Source organism: Mastacembelus armatus, chromosome 22 (genome assembly GCF_900324485.2).
Source record: "Mastacembelus armatus chromosome 22, fMasArm1.2, whole genome shotgun sequence".
Taxonomy (NCBI): domain Eukaryota; kingdom Metazoa; phylum Chordata; class Actinopteri; order Synbranchiformes; family Mastacembelidae; genus Mastacembelus; species Mastacembelus armatus.
In genome coordinates, this window is record NC_046654.1 from 4877292 (window position 1) to 4892815 (window position 15524).

Sequence of the window (15524 nt, forward strand, 5' to 3'; positions counted from 1 at the left end):
CACCCAAAAGTCGGTGCCTTTTCACTAATGTGAAAAATTAGAGTCTTACCATTATCACCATTATGTTTTATCCACTGGGGATCATGAATATTTAAACTAAATATCATGCAAACCCTTGAAATAGCCATCTTACCTTCCTTTAATGATCTACATCTGGATTAAACCATACACTGTATTTGTATGATTCCTAGCGCTAATTCCTTGTTTGAACCTGCTTGGACAATATGTGAAGTCCCACACACTTTAGACAAATTGAAAGCTTACTCCATAGTTAAAGTTTCAGTAAAATTGAAACTGCACTGATTTGACTCTGGAAGCTTGCTCAAAACTATCATGAGTACTAATGGGTGTGGGTTTCACAGAAACACTGCAACAATGCTGAGAAATACACTCTGGTTCAGATATGATTAACCACACCTTTCTGGGGAAAATGCTTCCAAATTCCATCCTAGAAGAGGTCAATTTGTAAATGAGAGGGGTGAGTTTACAGCAGGGGTTTCAGAGTTATAGTTGGCCGGGCTAAAGGCTCTGCCTTGTGTTGCACAATAAGTCAGTGCCTCAGTGCTCTCAGTCAAAACAACTGGTGTCAGACCTACATGGTTTACATGCCTACTCCCGGGCACGACTGCCAGTGCAGTGAGGGGGAGGCAGGACAGTAGAGAGGCCAGTTCCAGTGTCTGTAGGTGAATGTGTGTTCTTGCAGCTTTTTAACTTCCAGAACAGTGGGATGACCCAGACTGTGACCAGGTATGTCATTTACCAGTGGCAGAGCAGAGAAGCTCTGGAGGACAGTATTCATAAAATATCATTCAAGTAACTCAAACAGAAACTCTTTCTACAATATTTGCACATGGCAACGATGATACGGTCAAAGTCAAGGAAAGATTGTTTATGAGGTTAATAAAACGTCTTGCAGGTTCATCTCAAACCTTCACAACCTAAAGATTTGTCTTGCTACATACAGAGCAGCCTACTTTCTGGCTTTGGACATAAGTACTGAGGTGTGGATTGTCTAACAGACATAATGGTGATTCTGGCCTGATTTTGAAAGACGTATCAGACACATATAAGCTATAACCTTGAGAAAAAGCCAACGGTAGCGAGAGTCAGAGGGTACGCTGGCATAGATTTGTCTGGACTGTACAGTTTTCAAAGTTTCATAAGCCACAATAAAACATGGAAAAAGCTGCTTTCAGTTTTCATTCACTTCACATCCAAATGGAACAGGCTGCAGGAAAAACTCAGTGTAGACACAGTCATTCCACTCTTGCATTTTAAAGCCATAATTTTAGCAAACACAGCAGTTGAAAGTAGTTGTTTTTATGATGACTTTGCTTGCATTTTTTTTTTAATTTGACCAAAGTTAGTCTGAGTTATGTGCTTGTTTTTGTGTGTATTTACTTTATTTTCTTGTATTTTGCATATTTTTGGCTGCAATTGAGTTTTAATTGACACTTTACATAAAACCCTCCCATATCATAAATAAAGATCACTGAATTCAGATGCTAAAGGTTGGTTAACTGACTATTGACCTATCTCCTGTACTGACAGTGGTTAGAAACCTCTTGGCTGACATTAGCCCTCGTGTCCTGCCCTTCCCAACAGTATGGAAGCAGAGCATTGTCCTATTTTTTACATGTTGACTGGCTATTTAACTACTGGGGATTTTGTTGGGCTAACAAATAAGTCTCCTTTTCCTCTCTGATGTCCTTTGAGCATTTTATTACCATTTGGCCAGCCGTGCTGGAACCACAGAGGGACTAAAGCATGATGGAAACTCTATATAAAAAGAAAATAAACCAAACGCCCTTTAACAGCAACACTGTGAGAGAGATGACAACACTATGGATGAGATCTACAGAGAGTACCATTTCTGATATTGGTGGGAGGTGGTGAATGTACATTGAGTTTTTATAGCGGAAAAACTACTTATTTAATTTTTCCCCCTCTGTGATAACAAGACTTTTTACTCCTCTCCCCTTTGCCTCTGTCTCCCCTCACTCTTTTCACTGGCATGCCTCCTCTCACTCTGTGTGTGGTCTGCTTGATGAGCTGCAGCGTGACTTCAAGTTAACAAAGCTAGTGTCGCAGGTAGGGGGTCATCTCTCATTTGGCCACTTCTTTGAAAGGAAATAGTAGAAATCCCTCCCAACTAGAAGCAGTAAAATATTCACAGAAACAAGTGGATGGAAATTCACTTAATATATGATTCTGATCTAATATGTGAATCCCATTTGCCACATTGTTTAGTATAACAAACACTAAATTGGGGCATTAATTTTGGCAATATGGGGGCTGCAGAAACAAGATGTATAATTTTAAATTGATACAGCTCATTTGTTAACAAAAAGCTGCTTATTTGCACATGAATATGATTTCAATACCTAGTAATTCTGCTACTGGTCGTTAGCGACTCCTGATGGAAGGTTCTGGCTCATTATTATTCCATTATGTTTCCTCACTAAGTCACTAACTGTGTCTCGTTGCCATTTGGTGCTAAGCAGATAGTATGCTGAGGACCTTTAGGTCATTTGAACAACATTTTGAGAGTAGTAAGAAAACAGTAAAGTTGTGGGACTGTCAGCAAAACAATAAGCTGAGCTGATAATTCTCAGAAAAATATTAATTACAACTGCTTCAAGATTTAACTTGTAGGTTAAAACAACCAACTCCATCTTGGTTAAATTACAGAAGGTACATTTTATTCCATTTTTCTTTCTTGTGATACTGAGCATGTGTAACAGATATTTAAGAAGGGTCCTGGACTGGCATGGTGCATACCATCAACATCACAGGCACAGGAACTTTTGGAAAATATGTTTGGTGAGCGAGTTGTAAAGTAGTCTGCCTAGTGACAGTGGCTTTGGAGGCAGACAGTGTCAGTTTGGTCAGACAGTGATCCTTAAATCACAGGTCCAGTGAGTGATGACTGTTTAGCCACTTCACAATAACACTCATTGCAAAAAGCTGCACACTGGGACTGCATGCGTGTGTGTGTATCTCAATAAGACAGTGGATATGCAGTGTGTATCCAATAAATGTGTGTTTGCATGTGAACGTATGCTTGTCTGTGTGCAGGATGAAGCCCTGTAAAGATCGAAATTACAACACAGAATCCTGTGGTCATGCTTTTCAGATTTACCATAGGTGATCCAGCTAGAGTGTTTACAATGGGTTGGAGTGCAAATCACAGCCAATCCACAAACCACCAAACCGCAATTGTTGAATATAGTTTTCCTCCCTGACTGAAGTTGTGAAATGAGCCACGTTCACGTTCTGCGGTCACAAATTCACAGCTATAGTAAAAAAAGATTTCACTCTAACAAGCCCCTAATGTCATATTTGATACATTTAAAGCTCTGTCCCTTTATTGGATTATGCGACTGGGAATTTTACTCTAGGAAAACATACTTGTGCACCAGAGGGAGGAGCTCAATGTCTTGCTGAAGAACATTTACATTAAAAAGGGATTCAGCCTTATAACCTTGTAGCTATGGGGTGGTCTCATTTATCAACAGGCCATCGTAAAAAGATGTTATGCAGCTGTTACAGTGCAAAAAGCTTAAAGGAATAGTTTGACATTTAGGAAACATTTGGCTTGTTTACATTCTGGTAAAAAGTTCGGTGAGAAGATTTACACCACTCCATGACACTACAGTATAGGCAGCTGCAGACACCAGCCACTTAGCTAAGCATAAAGGAGGAACAGCAGGAAGCAGCTAGCAGGAAAGTTACCAAATCCCTCTGCAGGCATCTATAAAGATCTCTAATTAGTAAGTTATATATATATATATTGTTTATATTGTGGTAGCTTCATATTTTCTGTGCAGAAATGAAAGTGGTATCAATCTTCTCATGCATCTCTGCCAGTACATAAATGTATTTCCAAAATATCCTAATATTTATACACCTTAACAGGAGGTGAAGTCACTTTGCAAGGAAGCCTTTAGACTTCTAAATGTGTTTCCACTAAATCTGTCTGATATGCTACAAAATTATAGCTGCATATCCTTTTAAACTACATTCACTGCCCTTAGTTGAAGGAGTAAAACACCAATAACAGCACCATTGTTGTTTTGTCAAAACAGAGTGTGTAGAAATGTCTAGCGTACACATCGAAAGGATCTCAGTCCATCATGGTGATTCCCACAGACAAAACAGACAGCACCAAGGACAGATGAGATCTGCTCGGACATAATGCACCCACTGTTTACACTGGGAAACTGTGGATCAGGTGAGAAAGATGAATGATGAAGTGAGAGATAGAATTAGAGTGTACTGCCAGATAGCGTGCATAGTATGTGTTTAGAAATTTGGAAAAAACACAGTAAAAGAGGGCGGAGGGAGAAAAAACAGGGCGTTTTGCAAACAGAGGATGAGGCAATGTCACATGATTTTTTGAAAACCCTACAGATGGGAAGCTCTGAAAGCTTGAGGACAATGGAGAGTATGAGAGCATAAAACGGAGAAAACCCAGCATTGTAAACTGTGACTCTCCAGCCTGAAGTATTCGCTCCTCTGGGGAGATTCTGGCTGCGGTCCTGCCCTGTGATAGGCCTGGTGTCAGCGGTTACAGAGTGAGAGTGTTTTGCATGCAGAGATGATAAGATCCAGCTTTGATAAGTGTCTCGCTTGACACAAGCAGAGAGGATGTGAGATTTGGATGCAAACCTTTTTTATAGAAAAGCAGAGACAAAATTTAAATCCCTGTCTTCAATGCTGGATTGCATTTCTTTTTCAACTCCAAACTTCAACTACAAGAGACCAGCAGTGGAAGAAGTATCTAAATCCTTTTTTAATTAAAAGTGCTAATACACAGATACAATACCGTTAGAAGCAAAACTCCATCATAAATCAAACTTAAGTAAAAGAGTTAGCTGCAAACAATACTGTAAGTATCAACATAACAAAATTGAGTCTTAGGGGTCAAACACTAAATCAGCTGAGAGGATTAATAGGTCAGGAAGGGAAAGGAACGAGGTTCTGACACAAATTTCTAATCACTTTTTGGATGTTTTTCTAATCTTACAGTTTCTGTGGAATAATGAAGCTCTTTGGAATTAAGTTGTTATTTAAAGGAATGGTTTGACATTTTGAACAATTAGGTTATTTAGAGAAAATGAAAACTATTTAACTGTCTGTGAGGTAAATGTGAAGCTTTAGTCAGCAGCCTGTTTGCTTTGGTTAGTGCAAAGACTGGACGGGAAAACAACTAACTTTGGTTGTGCCATCATTTAGTGAATTGAAGCTTGAACTTCTTTAACATAAAGTTCTTAATCTTTTTCTTGACTTCATCCAGAGAAAGTTTGCACTTGGGTTTTTGTTTTCTGTAGCCTCTTTCTGTTCCAAACTCCTAACGTCATTAACAATGACCCCAGCAATGTCTGCTCCCAGCTGCTGACAGTATGACATATCAGCCGCAGGTTTGTGATTTCACTGATCTCCTTTAGTATTTCCTGGACTGTTTTAGATGTTGTAGTCACAAGGCTGTCTCTGCCCCCTGCTGAAATTGAGACTTTGTCCTGGATTTTTACTTTCCCATCAGATCTTGGAAGCTAAGCAAGGCCAGGCCTGGTTAGTACTTGGATAGGAGACAGCCATGGAAGACCAGGGGCCATCAGACTCAGGCCACTGAGGTTGCACAAACTCGTCTTAGTATCGGTCCCAAGCCTGAGTAGAATGAGAGGGTTGCGTCCGGAAGGGCATCCGTCATAAAACTTTGTGCCAAATCAATCATGTGGAGCAGCTGATTTACTGTGGTCAGATGTTACCAGGAGAAGTGAACCACTGCAGACCAAAGCTCTCACTGGTTTCCATCTCACCTTTCAAAATGAAACAGAGCAGCTTGGTTTGTTCTAAATGGCCTGTGGGTTTTAATAACAACAACGAATGTGTGCACATGTCTGTCAGAGTGAGATGGGAGATCAGACAGAAGGAGCAGGGCCCACACAGACCTTCATACGATCTTGGTATGTTCCACCTGTTCAAAGCGTGATGTGCTTTTCCTGCCTCAACAACAGATAGAAAACTTTGAATGCTGCAAAAAGAGATTAACTCTAACACATTCTTGTTTTTTAAAGGTGGATCAAACACAACACTTAAAAGGGCTTGATTTTGGCCAGAAAACTGTTAACCATATCCTCAAACCAGGCGTTTATGAAGCTATAAACCCCCTGAACAGTCAGTGTTGACATGTTTTTGTTACCTGCCAGCCAGTTTCTGCAAAGGAGGAGAGGAGACACTGATGGTGGGTTTGTGTAACACATACTAAGCTGACTTTGTTATTTTGTTATTAAAGTTATTAAAGAAACCAATGGTTCACACAGGATTTCAAGGGACAGTATATTGAACAGTTGACTGCCTGGAATCTATGCGCTCATGATAGAATCAAGATAAGATTTTGGTTCTATCCACACTCCACTTAACAGCTTTATAAAAGTGCAAGTGCAATGACAATTAAATACAATCAGTAACTGTATGAATCAATAACGTCATCAAATTGTGATTAGTGGGGAAACCATGTGCCTGTAGTTGAAGACTTATACTGTCTCAGAACTGCTAATACAAACTCCATGAGGTTTGCATCTTCTTTTATGGGGAACATGGACAGAAATGTGGGAAATATGACTTTGGGAGAGTGAAAAGGGCAAGAACAACTCAAATGCATTTTCCTTTTCCCTTGGGGCTTTTTTTTCTGGACAGATGCAAAGTTGGCCTTTTTTATCTCAGTGAGTAGTGTGTTGATCTCATACCCATGCTGCCAATAATGCTGACGACATTTGGTCACAGAAAAGTAGAACAAGATAGATCTGAAGATGAAGAAAGGAAGAAGGTGGGAGGGATAGTGATGGGGTGGGAAAAGGAGCCAGAAATGAGAAATGAGTAAGGAGGAAGGATTGGGTGAAGAAAGGAAAGAAAAGGTGGCTGGAGATGAAGATAGGTGAGGACATGAGCGGGAGGAATAACTGTTTTTATGGAGAGTGAAAAACTGAGGGTGTAGGTTAGAGAGTGGAGAATAATGGTTTTAGCAGACAGACGTATAGAGAAGAGAGGAATAACAGCTCTCTGATGTACAATTCAAAAACCAGACCATGGCATGGTTTGACTGCTTGTGTGGTATCGTCTGTCTATAAACAACTTTAGCAAAGATGACAGTGAACAAACTAAAGCGGGAAAGAGGAAGAAGGGCTGATGGAAGAAACAATAATCAATGCGACTGATTAAAGGAGAGATTGAAAGGCAAATATTGACTCAAAGAAAGTGGCAGAGTGAGGAAGGCACAGGATGAGTCCTGCAGAATCTATCCATTTCAGAGACATGCTGTCCTCTGCTGGACAAGAAAAGTACTGTCCTTTGGGACTTCATTTTTCAGTTTCACCACCAGGGACTGCCAAAACTGCAGCTCCTCTGACACCCACTAATAAATGGGAGAACAAATCATTTTCAATTCATTTTGAGTCAAGTCTATATGTCACTTATTTGTATTCCTATTAATCACAATAATAAGGCTTCAGAAGTGGGAGTAGTAAAGACCCCCAAACAGGAGTTCCAAAAAGGGAATCCAGATCCAGGGTAAAAAGGTGCCACTATGGCAGGAGCAAGAAACAAACATGTTGTACAATGACAGGTAACAAAGGCAAAGAGTCTCAATAGAGTAAAAAGACTCCTTACAAGATTCTCCAGAACAGACATATTTTAGGGATTGATACAATAATAAGAAAGAAAGTTGCAGTTTAACTTGCATTTGTTGTTTTGAAACTTTTAACAGTTAGTTTCCAAGCATCTCTATTTCCACCACTTGTATGTTACCTTCCTGAGTGATTCATGCAAATTATAAATTTAAATACAGCTTTGTTTTCGCCTTGGTCTCTGTAATTGCACATAACTGCACACACTGAAATGTCAGTGTTGTTCTGTTGCTCAGTTTGATGTTATTTTTGTCCTGTTCCCAGCAGACCACTAACCAGCTTAATCTGTCTGACTAATCAATGGCACTATTGTCAGCCAAGGACTTGGACCACCTCCTGTTCAACAAATGGTGATAATTAGATTCTTTCTTTTGTTAATTGCAAGTGTTTTGATTGTGTTGGAAAGATTAATGTGTCAGGGCATCTCTATGCAGCTTATACAAAGTACAGATGCTTTTTGTGCATGAAAAATATGTCATACAGCTGTCAAACACAGCATAACTGTTAATGGCCAAATGTTCTGCTCTGGAGTCTTTGATGGCTTGGCTGCATACAGATAAAACAATAGCGTAAATAACACCAGGCTCTCGAAACAAATAGCTCCCTTCTGTTTCCTCCAGTTCTCAGAAAACTGGTTCTATTTAAAAAAAAAAAAAAAAAAAACGCACAGCAACAGATGCTCTCACACTGTCAATTTGCTATTTATCCATCTCTTCTCAGTTTTGTCTCCTACTTAAAAGCAAAGCTTCCACACCCACTAGCCAACGTCTCATCCTCCACATCTTAATGATATACGATGGCAAGAAAGACAAGCAGCTGTGTGAAACAGTTCGATGTTTCTAAAACAGGTTGTTCAGCAGTTACATGTGACAGAAAGCGTCCTTTAAGTATAAGGAAAGGGGGGCAAAAGGTCACAACCTCGGTATCGGCTTCTTGGTGGGGGTGACTATCCCAAAAAAAGAAAGGGACAAGACAATCAAGCACTCTCCCTGCACTGGGGCCCAGCAGCCTCAACCCACTCTGCAGCCCTAGCAACGCCACATCCCATTGAATAACGGACAGTTTGATCAAAGGGGAATTCCAGCTCTCCGTCGCTCGCTGTCCCTATCTCATCATATTCAGACAACTGGAGCGAAGGAAGGAGGACACACTGGTTACTCAGTTACTGGTATACTGATTAGGACACAATGGTGCCTCATGCTGTGTCAGTTAACAGTGTGAGTGTGTTAAAGCATCCTCTACTGCCCTAAATGCAGACATGCACTCGACACACATAGTACACACCGTGAGCCAGCTCACTCTGTGAACATGACCCTATAGCAGGTGGTGTGAGGGCCACAATTGTGTGGGTCTGGCTGGAATCTGTTCCTGGCCAGCTGTGGAGACGCCTGCCAACGGCATGAACTCCCTGAAAAAAGTTCAACTAGAAGAAGGACTGTACGGTCACAGGGCAGAGGAAAGAGACGCTAAGAAAGAAGAGTCCAAGGCCTCAGCTGAGTCTGGAAACATGGGATTAGCTTTGGGATGAACGTGATGGATGGACAAAAATAAAATAAAGGACTTGATCCATTTTTCCTTTTCCTGCTGATGTAGCAGTGTCCAAATATTTGCCTTAACATCAATAATCATCTGCTAATATTGTAGCAACTGTGTTATTAGGTTAGAATATGACACTTTCATTAAGTTGAGTTACTTCAGTCAGATTAGAAAAAGAATATTCAAAATCAATTGTAGAAGTCGACCAATAGATCCTACACTGCCCACTATTCAGCTCGTCTTTCCATCCGTTATGTCTGTGAAACAACCATGTTTCTGGAATTTTCACAACCGACCTTTTGAAAGTAGTACTTCTGTTCCACAGAGCATATTTGAAGAGGTGCTAAAAACACGGCTACTCAGTAATGGACCCTTAAGAGCTTAGATGTAGGTGTTGCCTATACATCAATGTATTTGCCACTGCTCATGTTACGATTTTATGTTATACTGAATTTATTTGTTGCAGTCAAAAGTCAGCTTTTGTTTCGACTAATCTGGGGGGTAAGTTCATGTAACAGCTGAAGTTTCATGCTCTGTTCAGCTTTAATGATGTTGCCAAATTTAAAGGTCACCAGTGTTACCAAATCAAACTTTGTTATTAATTTGAATCTGCAAGGTAAGCAAGGTTAAAAAAGTGCAGTGGAAAAAAGCACAATATTTCTTGCTGACATGTAAGAAAAAGCACAAAGTAACATTCAAAGTTAGCACTTAACAAAACACAAGTACCTTGAAATAGTTTGTGTGGCCAAACTATAAAAAAGCAGACCTACTTTAGGTTAGAGCATCTAAATCCACTAACTTGTATTTGTAGGTTGAGCTTTAAGCTACATTTTTGTTTACAGAAGAAAAACTCTACTGTGCATCAGAGAAACTCACTCTTCACATCATATGTGATAAATGCAGGAGCAGATGAGGTCAGCCCAGGAAGAATTTGTTATGTAAGGCTGGGCTGCCACACACAGGGCAGTCACTGTCTTCTCCCTGCTACGGCCGGAGTTTCCTCTCACCACCTGAGTCAGCACCCAACATCTGCCCTGAATTAGCATGCAAACGGACATGCCCAAACCCCTGGAGCCAGCCAACAAGGGGCCGAGGCAAACAGATCCCCATGACACAGAGACTAATGCAGCCAGACGGACGGCCCACAGGAACGCCTCATGTTCCACAGAGGGAATGCAAAACATCCTGCACTCAGCAGCACCTCAGAGTACACTGCACATCTGGGCTGCAGATGTACTGTCAGCAGAAAAGAGGCGAGAGGCAGATGTACAATTCCACACGCGTGCGTGGATGCTTGTGTGTATGAGTGACTGTGTGTATCCTTATTTACACAGAACGCACAATCTTTTTTTTTTATATAGAAGCTGTGCACACATGTGTCTATGTATGTAACCAAATGGGCCATAGAACAAACAGCATTTTTGTGGGTGGAAGGAGAGAAGATCAGAGTCATAACTCCCTAAGAGCAGATACAATCAGCCATTCAGAGATGGATTCTGTTTTTAAAGGCATGGAGGCTTAACATCTATAAAGGAAAAGGAGTTGCTTCAGGTCAGGGGAAGACAAACACACAGATGGACGCAGATGTTCTGACCACTACATAAACTCTCAGTAAAAACAAATGAGAAAGAAAGAAATGGACAAGAAATAGGAAGGCACACTTATAAATAAATATAAATGCCTAAAAATAGAAAAAAATAGGTTAACTCTGTGCCTTCGTGTCATAAGAGCAAGTCCTGAAATATGCATGATGGTATACTGGACCAGGTTCAAGAGGGAAAGTGTAATTCGTGGAAATCCGGTGACTAGTGAGGAGGACACAACAGGCATCTTGCTTCATCCTGATGTTTACGGAACAAGTCTAAGTTTTATTTTGAAATATTTATGAGGGCATTATAATCTCTGAGCATCATGAGAGCAAAGCAGCGTAGGACTCATATGGAGTGTTATATGGCTGTGGAGAACAACAGGATGTAATAACTCATGACTCATCTGATGACCCAAGATGTTTGTCTGCTGCAGCACTAACATGTTTAGGAGCTGTATTTCATTAGGTTCAGAAAAATTACATATAAAACATTACCATTATTCTAAGCCATATTATTCCTCCTGGTTTTTTATTATATTTTCATAAAACACGTCTACTGTTAAGTCTACTGTAATTCAACGAATCCTGCAAAAACCCTGAATAATAATGTGTAAATATACATGTCTGAAAAAACATGCTGTAGCTCCACTGCACCATAGTGAGGCATAATTTTGAAGAAAAATAAAGGTCAAGTCATATGACGAAATAAAACTATAATCCTAAGAAAGTTTGCTCAGAACATGTGTTACCAGTCTGTCAGTCTGTGAAGAAGCAGTCAAGCCCTTCAAGAGCCAACTGCTGTGAACTTCCTAAAGTGCAGTACTGTTTGTGTCCACTAGGTGCCACTTGTGCTCTGTCTTTGCATTGCTAGAGAACACAGATTGCCTCACTCTCTCCAGCTGACAAGTTTAAGCCCTGTGCTCTGTGAAACATCTGACTACAGCCTGAGTTTGAAACCCATGACCTCCATTAGCACAGACACACAGACACCAAAATCTAACCAATTACTGTCTGTTTTTCCTCTGGGGTCAAAGAATTAATAAAATGAAAATGTTATAGTATAGTGTTGTATTCTTTGTTTACATAAACGGATATACAAAATATACAGCACAAACCACACTGCACATGAAACACCTAATTCACACATCTCCAAACACCTACACGTGCATATACATGCATATATGCACAATATCACATGTAACTTTCCTATGAATTTACAGTATCTTATAAATGAATGAATATAACAGGATGCATGAAGACTTGTTTCCTGGCACTGATGAAACACCTGTAGGTCTGCTGAAAGACTGGAAACACCTTCAGCAAAAACCATTATACAATGTGGCTCGGTGGGTTTAACTTTCCAGGCACTGGAAGTTGCTGTTGTCCTCAGATCACATTAGGCTACTGTTTCGCTTCGTCTCTATAGCACATTTGTTTCCCCAAAGGAAAACCCAGGCCAGTGTTTAAAAGTCCTGTGGAACACGGAGATGAGAGCAAGGTAAACACATTGAGGGCAGACTGTAAAAAGACAAGAGACTGGAAGCTGTGGTCACAAAGTGAGTCCACTTACTCCAGAAAATGTTGTACAAACAGAAGCAAGAATAGTTTAGTGCTCAAAATTAGTCACATAAAAGTGACATATTCTGAGACTTAAAGGAACAATGTGTAATATAAAGGGCAACCTATTAGCAGAAACTGAATATAGTATTTATAAATTTGTTGTCATTTTGCGTGATCACCAGAAAATATCAACGGTTGCGTTTTCTTAACCCTACATAGGAAGCAGGTCTCCTTTCATGGAGGCAACCATGCTGCACTGCCATGTTTCTACAGTAGCCCAGGAAGAACAAACCAAATATTGATTCTAGACAGGGAACCAAGTTTTGTTTTAAATGTGATGATCACATCTGGAAAAGGGGCGTGGGCTGTGAGGGTTGCTCAGAACATTGCATTCTTCAATCTCACCATTAGATGCTGCTAAATTTTTCACATTTTACACATTGCCCCTTTAACCCAGGGTTGCATGCATTGTTTAACCTTATAAAGGTACATAAAGGGAGTATCATGGTCTAACAATCAAATTAACAATTTGGCTTTGACCTTCGGGGGAAGCATACTTATTTGACAAGATTGCTGCAACTCAGCATCTGGTACTTTAAGTGGGTTAGAACGCTACAGTCAGCCGACACCTTAGTTTAGCATATGGACTGGAAATGGTCCGTCTGTGGTTTATTGCAGGACAGGTAGCTGACTGCTGGTGTATTGGGACTACATGCAGCCCATTTTGACTGAAAAGTTAAAAGTGGTAAAAAAATAGTACAGTTATGGGCTAAATGAACTAACTAAACTAACATTTTAACAACTGATGTAATGATTGGTCTGTTGTTATTATAAAAATATTGATTACAACCACTGTAATCCATCTTCTATGCCCTGGCAAGAAAGCAAAGCACAGTTTCATAAATGTTAAACTTAGCGATTCAGTGCGATTTCCAGATTGAAGAAAGAAATATTATTCCGGCAGTCAAACACATTAAAGGTCCAAACACTGTTCAGCTTTGGAAGTATAATGAGTAAAGTGAGGTGAGGAGAGACAGCATGACTCAGGGCAGGGAGAGAAAATAAATACCATGATGAAAACACTTAAATAGGCCTTTCATACTTCGTTTCATTTACTGACAGAAACCACATTGCACTGACTGATTAAGGAACCCCTGCAGTGTGTGTTACTGTAAGTGTGTTCCTTTACGTTAATGTGTTAAACACCCCTGTGGGCAAGTTTAATCTCTCCTCTCTGCCTTTTTTCTGCTGAATGAAAGAGTAAGTGGGCTCAGGTTGTAATTACAGTAATGAATGATTTTGCTCTACCTTTCCGCCCATGTAACGTGTTCTCTGATCCCTCCTCCTCTTTTCTGAAGCCCCTTTCACCCCTCCCTGTTCCGCTAGATGTGGGCTGGTTGCTCAGGAATCTTTGTTTTTGGTAAGGAGATCCCTTGTTTATGTGGAGGTGGGTGTCCCTGGGTGTTCTTTTTTAACCACATTTACTTTGATCGGCTCCTCCTACTCTTACCTCGAGCACGCTGATGTGTATATGAGTGTGTGCATGTACTTCTGATAGGAGCTTCAGACCAAAAGATGAAACACTACACTGTCTTTACATTTACACAATGTGGTTTTTGTGTGCATGTGTTTGTGTGTGTTCGCATTTGTGTCTTGTAATGTAAGTGCAGTACAGTACGTGAGTGGTTTTGGTGGCTTTCGGGATCTGCAGGTCTATAATTATGTGGTGTTGGATGACTTTATAATTGAAATGTCACTTGAAAAACCAACTTCCATCTACCTCTGCTCTGTTTACACACAGGATCACACAAGTCTGTACTTCCAAAACTTCTAAAACACCACTGCATCCACATTTTCCCATCGTTTTTTTGTATTTGACTAAAAAGGACCACAAGTTGCATAACCCAGTGTTTTTTACAATATATTAAAACCTCAAATCAGGCGTCACCTGTAATGATGAACCCATAGAAAAATATCAGGTGACTCTGTAGTTCACCTTGTCTCTATGTGTGAGTGTTTTAACATGTTTCAGCTTATAGCATTGGTTTTCCTGGGGTACAATTTTGTTGTTTCGGTTCACTCACAAACGCTGTCATCAGCCTTGTTTCCAGCTGCAGCACAGTTGTTGGCTATGAAGCACAGCATTAGTTCATGCAAAGCACTGAAGCCAGAGCTGCCGCAGCTCCCTGTACCACACCAGCCTCCTACTTATGAAGCATTTTGTGTTAACTAAGATTTATGCTTATGTTTGGAGGATTAGCCCCCTTAGCAGAATCCACATCATTGCTTGGATTCATTGCAAAGTCCCTGCAAATGGTTTTCTGCCAATTCTAACTAAATAACCATTTACTATAAATTAGTGAACCGCCTGCCTGATGTGCCTGACTTAAATACAGCGCAAAACCCCACTGTACACTACGTACCCAACAACAGACAAGCTGGATATGAAAATAGTCTCTTCCATTCCATATTCATTCAGCAACATGACAACAAGCCCCAAAGACACAGCCAGAGTAATAAAGAACCGTCTGCAGCAACGAGAGGCACATGGAGTCCTGCACCAAAGTGTATGACCCCCACAAAGCCCCGATCTCAACGTTATGGAGTCAAGACACCATGTTATAATGGAAAAAAGCATCAAAACTCATTAGATATCCATGAAAACATCAGCATCGCCACTTGAACTTGAAAGTTGTCGGTTTGTAATAATTGTGGGATCAGCAGGCAACTGCTTTTGAAACGTTAACGTCTGTTTTTGACATCACCCGAGATACTAAAAAAACATGGTGTTGCAAATCATCACTTATTCATCTGATTCAGCACATTACAGCATTGTATTAGCAACGCACTTGTGCTGTTGGAGAAGTAAAACTATACATTTAGCAAACTTGCATCATAAATGCAATCGAATGTTCCTCTGCAGAGTCCACAGATCAGATTTCTGACAACAGAAGGAAGAAAGAATTTGAGAAACACTTGACATGAAGAAATCTTCTGCAAAGCAAACAACTTTGGAAGATTCAAATGAAAGACATTATTACAGTCCATATCTGGATGAAATGAGTCTAAATCAAATAAACGGGGCTGAATTCTAATGCGTTACACCTATCTCTTGTTTGGCCTTTTGTTCTCCCGGCTCGTTACTTTCTAGG

At 40.3% G+C, this 15524-nt stretch overlaps 1 protein-coding gene across 1 annotated transcript in view; it reads right to left on the reverse strand.

Moving 5' to 3' along the window:
- Positions 1-13743, reverse strand: part of plekhh1 (pleckstrin homology domain containing, family H (with MyTH4 domain) member 1) — a 42844-nt gene extending 29101 nt beyond the window's left edge. Inside the window, exon 1 of the mRNA XM_026310380.2 lies at positions 13681-13743. The gene's annotated coding sequence lies outside the window, so the exon portion shown is untranslated. The remainder of the gene's footprint in view (positions 1-13680) is intronic.
- Between the last annotated feature and the right edge of the window lie 1781 nt (positions 13744-15524).